Source organism: Ambystoma mexicanum, chromosome 1p (assembly GCF_040938575.1).
Source record: "Ambystoma mexicanum isolate Mex_15411 chromosome 1p, UKY_AmexF1_1, whole genome shotgun sequence".
Classification (NCBI taxonomy): domain Eukaryota; kingdom Metazoa; phylum Chordata; class Amphibia; order Caudata; family Ambystomatidae; genus Ambystoma; species Ambystoma mexicanum.
In genome coordinates this window covers 11,504,028-11,517,581 of record NC_090921.1, presented here as the reverse complement: position 1 = coordinate 11,517,581, position 13,554 = coordinate 11,504,028, and the positions used below count along the sequence as shown (strand labels likewise).

The 13,554-nt window shown below is 48.0% G+C and overlaps 1 protein-coding gene across 4 annotated transcripts in view; it reads right to left on the bottom strand.

The window, feature by feature from the left end:
• Nucleotides 1-13,554, bottom strand: part of LOC138563807 (beta-1,3-galactosyltransferase 5-like) — a 325,373-nt gene that overhangs the window by 270,147 nt on the left and 41,672 nt on the right. The window contains exon 1 of one of the 4 annotated variants that reach the window (XM_069642866.1): nucleotides 5,650-6,454. The exons of 2 other annotated variants lie outside the window; for them this stretch is intronic. The gene's annotated coding sequence lies outside the window, so the exon portion shown is untranslated. Of the gene's footprint in view, nucleotides 1-5,649; nucleotides 6,455-13,554 lie in introns of those variants that run through there. One more of the 4 variants, XM_069642863.1, reaches the window with a different exon arrangement.

The window sequence follows — 13,554 nt, the reverse complement described above, 5'->3', positions numbered from 1 at the left end:
AAGTGCATGAATGAAAAGAGGAGTAAGGATTACCAAGTGAAGCCCAGAAGGAAAGTACCAAGACATGCCAAAGTGGGAGGCCACTAACTAACTGCTGGGGAAAAGGAGTCCCTACGGTTTGGTACACAGCCACTAGGCTGTACACCCGCAAGGGCAGTGCTGAAGAGTGGCAGGGTATACTGGTGTCGACCAGATAGAGGGTCTGGAACCTGTGAGGTTTATGAGGGACCAAGCCACCAATGTCAGTGTCAGTAGTATGAGTTAGCAAGGAAGGGATTTAGTAAAACAGGAACACAAAAGCACAGTTTGAGATGATTTCAGAATTTGAGGAAGTCCGGCTCAAGTATAAAAGGAGCAAGGAAGGCTGTTCCAAAGAGAGGCACCGGCCGAAGACAGAGACATGCCTCCTGCAGCAAAGTATTGGAGTTACAGAACGGAGTAAGGTAGTCCCCGTAAACAGGGTGACACACTCTGGTTCAGGTTTTCAAAACAAAGGCAGTTCCAGAAACGTCGATCGAGGCCCTCTTGGCCTTCCACTTTTTAATCACTTCTTCTAGTTTTCACCAGTTCTTTCACAATTCAACAAAAAGTTCACTTAGTTCTCCCTCGATCAGGCCCAGACATTTCAATCACAGCACTTGCAAGGGGTTCCCTTCCCCAAGCTTAATTCACATTCTTTAGGGGCTCCCTTCCCCTAATGTATCACACTTTTGGTCTCCCTTGTTCAGGCTCAGACCTTTTCCGGATGTTGAAGACTTTCAAATGTGCAAGGCTGTTGTTATAGACCACCATAGGACCACTTTGTCTTACCCTTAATATCAGAATCTTGTATTGTTTGCCCCAGTGTCTCTTGGTCTGGGTAGTTCAGTATTACAAGCACCAAAGTTCAACCTTCACCTTATCACTTCCCCCTTTGTCAGGATTATTCTTACTCATTATGCATTTCAGAGTTCATTCACCTTGTCGCTTTGTAACAAACAATTCAAGTTTTGCGGAGACTCGAGTGGGCTACTTCCTTTCGCCGGACCACTCAGCTACTCTGTATCGGAGGTTTCACTGTTACCAGTAATTAAAAAGTTCCTTACAGGTCTGCATTCGTTTGCGTCTCACTCACATGTGTGCAGCCTTCCATTATGAGATATATTGGTGCACTATCAATCTTTTCTAAACACACACCAGCCTTTCATGTCGCTCGCCAACTCACCGGCTGTGTGCATGCCTTTCTGATTCAATTCACGAGTCAAGGTTAACACCGCAGGATTGGCCTCGCTTCCCCAACTCTGTAGTTCACCCGAGTGGGTCGCTCGCGCCTTTGAAACACAATGCAGTCTTCTTGTCTGGGATTTGGCCTTCTCTGCGTATCTTGCACGGTTATTCAGAGGGAGCGACCTCCGGCAGGATCTCTTAGGTCCCCCTGCCAGTCGTTCCGCTCCAGTAGGTTCACCTTCGTCACGGAACTTCTGCTCCTTCTCGTGTTCCCCCTTGCTCAGAGTGGGTCTCTATGTTCCACCTTTTATCCGTGTGGGGAGAGTTAATGGGTGTCAGATGTATGTAGTTAAAGTCAAGTGCCGGACCTTGCCATACCCAATTAGCGGGACATGTCCAATGTAATGTGCAAGGGTTAGCCTCTTCACTCTCAGTTGCCCCCTTCCTCGGCCCAGTGTTCGTGTAGAAAAGGGGTGCGGGCTTGGACGTTGGAGGATCCCACGCGTTAAGTAAAATAGGGGAATACTGCATCTCACCATCAGCTGTATCACCTCCACTCCCCGAAGAACCCTCGCCCAGGTGATCCTCCGGCACTGGTCCACCTCCAGGGTCTGGATCCAAAGACGATGGGCATGCCCTGGCCACCTGAGAGAGAGATGCCCAGGGACTAGAAGGTGAGACACCCTTCGAGTATGCGAATTATCATAGGTGTATTCAGGCAATGATATATTTCACCCCCCACAATCAAAAGGTATGGGGGTGTCCAGGGAGGGGCTAGATGGTGCCCTTACATCAGTTGGGACCAGAGTAAACATAAAACAAGATGACGACTTGTGTCAGTGTGAGCTAACCCCTGAAAAACAGGGTAAGTGACGTACCATAGGTGCGTTCAGACCATGATATCATGCACCCCCACAATGAAAATGTATGGGGGTGTCCAGGGAAGGGTTAGATGGTGCCTCTACATTGGTTGGGACCAGATTAAACATAAAACAGGATGACCACTTGTGTTAGTGTGAATTAACCCCAGCGAGACAGGAGATGCGAATTACCGTAGGTTCGTTCAGGCCATGATATTTTGTACCCCCACTATCAAAATTGTTTGTACTGTTCTTTGTAAGTGAATGAATGTTGCACCTCTGGTACATGTGCATAGTATTCAAAGCTGTGACATGCTGTATGGGCCATGATTTGCCAGGGCACCATTCTTTCATGCTTATAAGTCTGGTAAAATGTCCTCACTAAACATAATGGAATATTCTCTACAGTCCCGGGTGAAGATGTGTGGGGGACCATTTCAACAGAATGGTTGGAGGCTCCCCTTGCTTAGAGCAGAAAGCAGTCTGAGGCTCCTGTGGGGAGGAGGGCATACATTATAATGGAAATAAAGATAAGGTTAATAGCCGCCAATTATCACGAGACAGCAGGGAGCTGAAACACTGAATGACCGCTGAATAGTCGTGAATGATCCTTCTTCATAAGAAAGTGGCTGGCATGGAGGAAACAGTGTTGAAAGTAGGTGATAATATTTCTGTTTTCCTCAATGGAAGGGACAGCAGGACGGGCTCCAACAGCAGGTTGTAAGGCGAGCACGGCAAAGCGCACACTTTAAGACCCAGAAAGTGAGAAAGATCTAAAGGAATATATTGCTGTGTTATTACACTGCTGAGTGGCAATATGGGGTCTGTTGCTGGGGGCCCCCCATGAGGCTCGAGGCCCCTTTCATTTGAAAGAGTTGAAAGGCCCTGCCGCCGACCCTGATTCTCTGCTAATGTGATGTCCTTGTTGCTTACTAGCAAAGTATACAGCAAACACGGCTGGGAAGAACCCATCAGCTACGCACCAGGGCTATACAGCCGCAGAGTCCTGTTAACATAAAACGATACATTTATAACTGGTTTATAAATGTACATGAACAAACTGAGCTAAACACAACTCTTGCATTGACCTGGATGTGGACGTTTGACAGTAGATTGTGTTATTGCAGAGCTTGCTTGCTGCCCCCATCTTTCCTCCGAGACTAGCTTGCAGAGTACGGCGTGCAGAAGTAATGTTTTAGTCCCCGTCCACTGGTGTTATGAAGGGCTATTCCTCGCACCTTTGCTCCCCATGTCTGGTCCAACCCTTAGAGGCAATTATTGATTTAAACGGTTTCATAGTAAGCACTCAGATCTGTCGGCAGAGCAACGGGCTTGAGTTCAGAGGTAGTGCAGCCGTCTACATGCAACGCACCCCCCGCCCCTCTTAGCCATGGGACAAGAACCGCACACATTGGGTGGCCCTGAAACTTACAATGGCATGCCTAGAAAAAGCAGTCACCAGTTCCTTCACTCTAACATGGGAAGCCGTATATTATACCGTACAGTATGATATTCGCCTTCCCACGACCAAGTGAAGGCCCTGAAGCCACGCCCACCTGTTAGCTCTGAGGGCGGGCTATTGGGTGGACAGAGTGAAGGCCCTGAAGCCACGGCCACCAGGTAGCTCTGCGGGTAGGCTACTGGATGGACAGAGTGAAGGCGCCTTCACTCTGTCCACCCAGTAGCCCACCCTCAGAGCTACCGGGTGGGTGTGGCTTCAGGGCCTTCACTCTGTCCATCCATTAGCCCGCCCTCAGAGCTACCAGGTGGGCGTGGCTTCAGGGCCTTCACTCTGTCCACCCAATAGCCCACTCTCAGAGGAACCATGCCCACCTGGTAGCTCTGAGGGCGGGCTACTGGGTGGACAGAGTGAAGGCCCTAAAGCCACGCACACCTGGTAGCTCTGAGGATGGGCTATTGGGTGGACAGAGTGAAGGCCCTGAAGCCACGGCCACCAGGTAGCTCTGCGGGTAGGCTACTGGATGGACAGAGTGAAGGCGCCTTCACTCTGTCCACCCAGTAGCCCACCCTCAGAGCTACCGGGTGGGTGTGGCTTCAGGGCCTTCACTCTGTCCATCCATTAGCCCGCCCTCAGAGATATCGGGTGGGTGTGGCTTCAGGGCCTTCACTCTGTCCATCCATTAGCCTGCCCTCAGAGCTACCAGGTGGGCGTGGCTTCAGGGCCTTCACTCTGTCCACCCAATAGCCCACTCTCAGAGGAACCATGCCCACCTGGTAGCTCTGAGGGCGGGCTACTGGGTGGACAGAGTGAAGGCCCTAAAGCCACGCCCACCTGGTAGCTCTGAGGATGGGCTACTGGGTGAGCGTGGCTCTGAAAATTGCTGAACACTGCCTCCCTAATGCTGCCATGGGGATGCAGGATATCATACAGCACTGGCAGCAGACAACAGCCCTCGGCTATTAACCCTTTAACCTTGAGTGAAAGTGCCGCTTGCCAGCTCTTAACTTAAAAACAGGGGGTGGAGGGGTTACCCAGCCTCTCATCTTCTTTCCGAGTAAAGACCCAACACACAACAGGAAGTCCTTTAACCGTGCAGTGCTGTATGGTTAATGGGCACCTGCAGGTGTCAGCACATCGGATTAGAAAAAAGGAATGGCACTGCCTCTTCTTTTTCTAAACCGAAGTGCCTACTCCTGCAAGCAGCCCTTTTACCATGCAGCGCTGCTCAGTTAAACAGGCTGCCCGAGGGGGTTGGGTGACAGGGGCTAGACCCCGCCCACTTAAAGCATTGTGCACAAACATATTTCGTCCTCAAACTAAGTGACAGAGTCTACCAGAAATACAATGCATTCATGGTATGGCTACAGAGGGTGGGGGGGCGGCACCCCCTAGTGAGGGTCCGTGTGAAAGGGGCATGGAGACAAGAACCGGGCAACAGGGAGAAAAGAAAGGGGGGTCTCGTCTCTGGAAAAGATAGTATTCCAACATGTGGCCTGGTATCGGGCCCCAGAAGCCCACCCAGTCCGGTCCTTGGGACACGTCACGTACCCCCCACCCGCGTGTTTAAAGGGAAGCGCAAAACTACGACACCACAGTGCATAGAACTCGAGGACTGTGTGATTTCTCACATTTGACAACATGTCCCATTCCCTTATAGAGAGGCTCCCCGAGTTCTGTGTTGGGTACTTGTAGAGCTGCGCTTATAATGCCGAATCCAGAACTACATGTCCCAGAATGCAAAGCGAAAAACATGACTAGAGTAGCACGGCTGAAGCGAATTGGGTGAGTGTGCAAGAAACAAGTTGAGAGGTTCATGTTTAGATGTTTAAAATATATTTTCATATACAGCATCATACCCCATTCCATCCGGGAGAATTGAGTCCAGTCCGGGTTTTAACTTTGCATGTTTGGACTTGTAGTGCGCTGCTGGATTTCACGAATTTAAACCTAGTACTACAAGTCCCAGAATGCAAGGGGAAATCATGACTGGACTATCCGCAGCCTAATGGAACGAAGGCATGTATGCTTTTTTGTTGTAGCATGGGGGTGAAAGGCTGACACCCTGACTGGAAAGCAGTGGGTAGCTTGAGAGAGTTAAGAGGGGAGGGGCTGCTGGTTTACCTTCTCTTCTGAAGGTCCCATGTCCAGACGGCACTGCGCCTCCGCGGCTTCCAAGTGCAGCTCGATTGGTTTGGGTGCGCGGCGCAGCGTCCCGCGGGTTCCCCGTGGCGAGATGAAATGGTGCCGGGGAGGGGTCCTCCCCGTACACGGCAGCCCCTTCTCAGACCCGCTCCGGCGCAAGTGGGAGTCGGGGGGTGTGCCTGGAGATGCCAGGGGTGCGGGGGCGGGGATGGGGATGTGGCCGCCCACTTCTGCTGCTGCCCGCGGCTCTCCAGGCCTCAGGGTGCGGCGCCCGGTGCGGGTGTGCGAGGGGAGGGAGAACTCTAACGGGAGAAGCTTGTGTGGTGCCCGGCCGCCGACCCCTGAGGTCCACAGAGCCACACCACACAGGATCCAACCCACGATATCGGGGGTCCCCGGCAGCCCCCGCACCTTGCAGGGGCTGGCGCGCAGTCTCGGGGTTTGCTGTGAGTTCTAGGGGGTCTGCTCCTCAGCAGCCCCCGCACCTTGTCCTCCCAGGGGCTGGTGCGCATTGTCGGGGGAAGCCCCCGCACCTTGTCCTCCCAGGGGCTGGCGCGCAGTGTCGGGGTTTGCTGTGAGCTCTAGGGGGTCTGCTCCTCAGCAGCCATCGCACCTTGTCCTCCCAGGGGCTGGCGCGCAGTGTCGAGGTTTGCTGTGAGCTCTAGGGGGGTCTGTTCCTCAGCAGCCCCCGCACCTTGTCCTCTCAGGGGCTGGCGCGCAGTGTCGGGGGCAGCCCCCGCACCTTGTCCTCCAAGGGGCTGGTGCGCAGTGTCGGGGTTTGCTGTGAGCCCTTGGGGTCTGTTCCTCAGCAGCCCCCGCACCTTGTCCTCCCAGGGGCTGGTGCGCAGTGTCGGGGGCAGCCCCCGCACCTTGTCCTCCAAGGGGCTGGTGCGCAGTGTCGGGGTTTGCTGTGAGCCCTTGGGGTCTGTTCCTCAGCATCCCCCGCACCTTGTCCTCTCAGGGGCTGGCGCGCAGTGTCGGGGTTTGCTGTGGGCTCTAGGGGGTCTGCTCCTCAGCAGCGCCCGCACCTTGTCCTCCAAGGGGCTGGCGCGCAGTGTCGGGGTTTGCTGTGGGCTCTAGGGGGTCTGCTCCTCAGCAGCGCCCGCACCTTGTCCTCCCAGGGGATGGTGCGCAGTGTCGGGGGCAGCCCCCGCACCTTGTCCTCCCAGGGGCTGGCGCGCAGTGTCGAGGTTTGCTGTGCGCTCTAGGGGGTCTGTTCCCCGTGCTGTGTCCGTACCCGTGCGTTTCCAGGCACCGGCTCTGGGGCTCGAGAGTTCGGGTTGCCACCCGTGAACTCTCGGGGTGAACCCTCGGGCACGGCAGCCATTTCGCCACATTACTGAATTCCCACGGTCTGATTCTCAGTCATCGGGGCGTACTTCCCTATACAGTGAGCTCAAAGTGGAGGAGACCCCTAGTTTGGCTCTTACTACACTTGCGCACGCGCAGGCGAACCACCCCCCCACCCCCCCGGGAAATGACCCTGCACCCACCCGTTTTTGCCAGGCAGGTGAAAGTCCTAATACTACCGCCCCCCGCCACCACCGGAGTAGTGTAAAATACATACATTGCACTATAATTGTATAGGGACTAACTCTGTAATGATTAGTAGTTTTTTTTTAATAATAGCATGATATATTAACATAAACTAGGAAGGGAATCAGACTCACTTGCAGAGCTGCAGATAAGGCACCGTGTGATTAAATGATTTGCCCAGGATCACCCACTTTGGTTAAATGGCGAAACTGGGAATTTAAGCAACTGAGCGCATCTTCCTAGGTTTACTTGATATAGATATTTATTAATATTTAGCTTTGCATTTCATGTGCTTTTATAATACTTTATTTCTAGCAATGCCTTAGAAGCAAACCACATTACATTATAAATTATAAACACTTTTGCACAGAGCTGGGAACTCTATGACGGAGGTTGGGATTGATCCCATGACTTATTCGAATTTGCTGAAAAGCTGTGTTCCAAATTACAAACCAATACCATTTGCCCTGATTTGAAAAAGACGGCTGGGTCCGTCGAAACACGTGTCATCATTAAAAGGGCACCCCTTCACCTAATACACCGCTTTATAACCCTATTGAGTGGAGTTTTTCTTTGACTATTTGGCGCATGAATGTATCTTTACACTCTTTTGCAAGACGGAGTTGACAAACCATTATTACACCGTCATTACCAAGCTCATGTGACAACCATTACTTTCTCAACAAGCATAAGGGCGCTGAGGTCTACTTCTAAGAGTGTCCATTGTGAAAAGGTTCCTCACCCTAACTTGCTTAAATTATAAACTAGCCTTCCATAGTAGACTTACTATACACTATATACATTGTCATAGAAATAAGTTGAGCAATAAGAGTGTGGCTTTATTTGTATTCTCCCCATCCTGCATGCAGTCACAATAGCATCATGCAGATTAATGTGAGCCCAACTACCCCCTTGGGTTTTAAAGCCATAGTCATTATTTCATAAAGCATGCAACATTATGCACCCTTCTCATCACCCCATTCACATTTCTAAAGAGACAAAAGTCCCTGCTAATAGCCCCCCTCCCCCGAACCCACATCAGTGCCTAATGGCTCGCATTGTAATGCTCGGAAGACACAGAACAACGTGAGGACCCTCTGCTTCCAGGGGCTCCTTGGGACATTGTCCAGGCAGCGGGACACCATTCCCGTTCGGAAAGGGTACGGTGTCCTGTCTTGATATGGGCAAAATCTTCCTCGGGGCCAGCCCTTTGAGAGCAAAAATACCCAATTCAGCCCAAAATACAGGTTCTATTGTGCTGAGCAGTGATCTCATGCTAGTGACAAATGACACCCTCAAAGTTTTAGCATATTTATTCTAAGCAGTGAATTTCATATACATTTGGTATTCAAGTTAAAGAATATTACAAAGCATAAAACAAAGAGCAATGCAAAATATAGTGAAACATGGAACTTAGATAAACATAGAGAAACATAGAGAAATATAGAGAAACATAGAGAAACACAGTCTTACGTCCCTTTAATCAGCACTGGGAGACCTGGCTTTTCATAAGCTAGCTGTAAAACAAGCCCCGCTCATAGAAAAACAATGCTGGAGGACACCGTGAGAGCCAATTCCGGGCACCTGTTTCTGCACGAATCAAGTCCACAGGACGATCTCCCCCCGAGTCATGTGTGCATGGATATTTTATAATCTCGTGCTGTCAGTCACCATGACGCACAGTTCCAGAACTTTCCCTGTGCAACTGGCTCATGGAAAAAACCCAACTCTCTCTGAGAGGCACCCTGCTCGCTCCTACCCCTCCCTGGTTCCCATCTGCGCTGGCTGAGGAATGTCTTATCAGTACCTTCCCAGAGAAAAGCAAGATTAGCTTGGAGCCAGGGCTACTGTTAGTGAGGCTGAATATTCTAAGGGAAGCAGGGATGTATTAACCCCATCTGCAAGCTCTAAAAGGCATGCACTCATAGCTTAGTGTTTATAGCGCTTAAGACTGGCTATCTAAGCGCTATATAGGTGCCATAATGTTCCAAACACTCCAAAAATACCTATTAGGTACAGAGCTAGGGGCCCTCCCTGCCTGTCTATCAACAATGCTTAATGTGACCTATTTCATACTAGGCCTGCATATTCCTTGTAGCTCACTACTGCATAATGGAAGTGCTACAACAGACTACTGTCAGCATTTTTAGCACATACTTTGAATACACTATTGGCTTTCAGCGGCTAATGCTGTCATCTAAAGCCCTGATTGGCAAGGTTGCAATTTCGTGTATCACTACATTCCACCCCTATTCAACGTTTGTGCGACAAATGCTGACTAATACCTATCAATATAGTATTTAGTGCAGTGATAAAGACCTTGGGGCTTTGCAAGAGGTTTAAGCAAACTATCTTCTAGCGGTTAGTTAGCGTGGCATGCAAGATAAAACACTACCTAAACAAAAATGTACACAAAGTGAACAGTGACATATACCCTTGCCAAAACCTGGCCTACACAAAAAAAAATACCTACACCAAGTGAACATGGACATTTACTCTAGCCAAAACATGGCCTACACAAAAATACCTAAATCAATTTTGTATAACTGATTGTCAGTTAAAAAGCAGCATGCAGTTAAAATGTCAAGGCAATCCAGTGTAGTCTAATCTACAATGCACTATTGCATTTATGTATGGTTACCAATTCTAAAACCTGGCAGCCTTTTCACTCTAAGGGCCTACCTCCCCCTGATCCCAGGGCATTCAAGCGTGACTATGGGCTGTGTGACTAGACACTTCCCCCAGGTAGGTGGAACCCAACCAGAAACCATCTAATTTCGTGAACAAGGTGAACCCATGGGCACCAGGTTGTCTAAATAAAAACAATTCTACTAATTTACATCAAAGCAATGGCATGTGTTATTCATGCAATCAAAAAACAAGCAATTCAATCCATATGTATGCTGGTAACTGTAGCTCTGCGTGTCAGTGAGTGGAGGATGGTCGCCCCCACCCAGTAAAAAGCCAACACCTGCTGATTAAACAATGTTTGCCATACAATGCATCGTGTGTATTTAGCAGTCTTGTTGACCTGCCCTATGGCAGACAAAAATGTCTTCATGTCTAAAATTCTGTCATCTTCAGTTGGCTGTCAATACTTATAGCAGTGCTGGGCATATCAATGGGCCCCACTTAGGCCAGAAGTTCTATAGCAGAGCTGGCATCAGAACCCATAGTGGCTAGCTTATTGTGCACAGTTTCTATGTCACAAGCATATAAAGCTCCTGCAATTAATGAATCTAGCTCCCTAGCTACGCACACTCTGGTGATGGGCCATAGAAATGGACTCCATTTGTAGCAGCTTGGTAGTACTAAGGAAACATTGCCTCATGATAAACCTATGTCTAAGTGTATCACTGTAATAATGAAGGTGTGCATTACCAGCCTACAATTTACATGTTGTCTTACTACTGGAAAATCTAACAGGTTCACAGTGTCTACCTATTGTGACTTGGAGAATACTCTTCTTCAAGTGGGATATCTACCATATACAATAATAACTTTAGCCACAAACACCATACTACTATCCGGCAGTGGCTGTTTCATCACACCATGGTAAAAATTCATTTAGTCAAGTTATAGTCCATAAAATCTTGGCGAGAACACTCGCTGCAGTTCTTGGTCAGAAAAACATCACATTAGACAAATTAAACAAATCGTATCCATTCAGTGACAAAAGATGCCTGACAATGTGCCTGGCCAGTACACTAGCAATTCCATGTGGATACTCATTTGTAGCGCTTTTCCAAAGAATTATTCCAAATGTCTACAATCAAAAGGTGACTCTTTGCATTAGTGTGCTGGAGACAGCTGTCCCCACAAAAACATGAAACTGGTTGGTTTAACAAAAACCGTGTCACACTCTGTGTCATAAAATCAAACATCAAGTCAGTCATGGTTTCATTTACCTGCCTTAAGCTGGCTGTAAATGTATCCAGTGTTTCAAAGATTACCATTTCAAATTATAGCTCATACACTTGGCAGCATTACTTCAATTAAGAATCTTAACCTACGCACAGGTGACTTTGATGTGCGCACTCATCTTATCTCAAAATAAATGTACGCTCCTGCTTGCATAATTCTGCTGCCCCAACAATTCATAAATCATTCTCCTGCCTACGTGTAACGTAGAATATTTTTTTTTTCTTCAAAAAACAAAACATCTCTGGTTAAAGCAATTCAGTTGGAAGAGTAAAACCATTTCGTTTTTTCAGATTCATCTCAACAGTGCATTTAAAAACCATTTTTCAATGTGTTAGCATTCAATTGCTGTGTCACACAGCTGTTTGTGGTGCCTGATGTTACAGTCCACAATTCATTGTCCATAGTCCTTTAAACAAGAAAGGGCAAGTCATGTCAATTAAGTTATTTCCAGCAACTGAGTCATTTGAATGTGTAGCATCAAATATTTGATAATTAGCCAAGTCTGCACCGTGCCAGTTCAGCAAGAGTTATTACTCTGTTGGACACTTCTCACTGGTTACAGCATTGAGTGCGGTGCAGGGCACGTTAAAGTTGAAATAGCATGTCGCAGTGGCTCGCTTTCTCTGAGAATGCGTCTGACCCTTCTTTGATCAGTGTCACCCACAAACTGCACACATCTATTTCTGATATTGTGAAATGCCTTGTCTTTTTTTGCCTAGGCAAAATACAAACAGAAATGTTAGGATGTCATCAAAACTTCAATATCATTATTCTTCATGTTAGGATGTCATCAAAAACTTCAATATCAGCGTTATCCACCCCTTCCCATAATACCACCCCCATCTTCAAAAAGTCTCATCAGGTAACTACACACTTTATCATTGCTACTGCAATTATTTATCACCCTTCTGCATGTTTCTGGGGGCTTATTTACACTCAACCATACGGGGTGTGGCTGCCTAATCACAAACTCATTTGTGCAATGCGATCATAGTTGGTCAATGGTACCTCAGACTGATCTGTGCTTTTACAAAGCCATATAGTAAGTACCCAGGTCGCACAATGCTTTTCTTTTTTCACCAAAGCGATCACCAATGCCAGGCGCCAACTTGCTTCCAGTGTCCCATGATCTTGATTTAGTTTGCCCTGCTGGCATCACTCCATTTTTCAAAGGTAAAGTCTTTCAGTCCAATACCGCTTACAGTTGTACAAGCAGCAGCTTTGTTTATTCTTCATACAGGCAGTGTTTTTCAGGCCTCTGGTTTTTTCACTTGTCATTTTTTCCAAAGGGTGTTTGCTGTTTCCTGAACCACCCCTTTGAGTGCGATAGTCTAAGTCAGTTTCTTTTGTTGCTTCAACAAATCATTCATTCTTGCACTAAGCCGTATGGCTTCTGGATCATGGCTAATGTGCAGTGTTCATGTTGTACTTCAAAGCCCTGCTCTGCATGTTGCAAAACGGCTAAGCACTTTTGTCAGTTTTACTTCCATCTGGAATGCCATAATGTCTTTGTCAGTTACTCCATCCCCTGGCAATGTAGCTTGCAGTTTGCCAGATGTGTATTTTTCTCTTCTCAAAGCGCCTAGAGGTTTCTTCTCCAGTGCACAGCGCTTTACTTCAGTTCACATCACATGGAGCACTGGAATGCAGCTTGCACAGCAATAGCGTTTCACTTCACTTCACATCACATGGGAATGCGGTTTGCACAGTAATGTCTGTTGGAATGGGCAGCTGTCTTTTCTTGGCCCATTCACAGATGCATAGGTAAATGTTCAGATGTGATGTGCCCGTCTGCCATCCTGCATGAAGCCTTTGCTCCGTACCACAGTTTACTGGGCAAATGCTTTACTTTTGAACAGCTCTCTGTCTTTGCTCCCCCATCCTCAGGAATGCAGGCATTGTTTATCTTTCCTGTGCACCTGGCAGCGCCATGAGCACGCAGCTTATCTCTTTTGCCTATAACTCTTATACTGTGGCGGCTTCAATGGGAAGCACTTGTTTCAGACAGTTCACCCAGATTAACTCTTTCTTGTACTGTTTCTGCTTTTGTTTGCCTTCCTTTCGCACACCTCGCCCAAGACAGCTTCAAGGCACAAGCTCTGCACACACAGCAAGACTCTTGTTTTCAAAAGCGGCACTTTTCTTGTCATCAGATTCTACTCCATGTAATTTTGCAAAATGTCAAAGCGTCTTTTTTTTTCTTGTAATGTGCGATCTTTCAAGAGAACTCACAACCCATTAAATCTTTGTGCTATCTTATCACACACAGATGTCAATTCTGTTGTACCATTGCCAAACTATAACCACTCATTTCAGTGCATTAAAAAATAAAAATGCCAATGTTTAGTGCAGCTCCCTGCACGTTTTCCTGCAAGAGCAACCCACACTCTATATATTGCTTGTGGGCTGTTTAATGTGTCAACA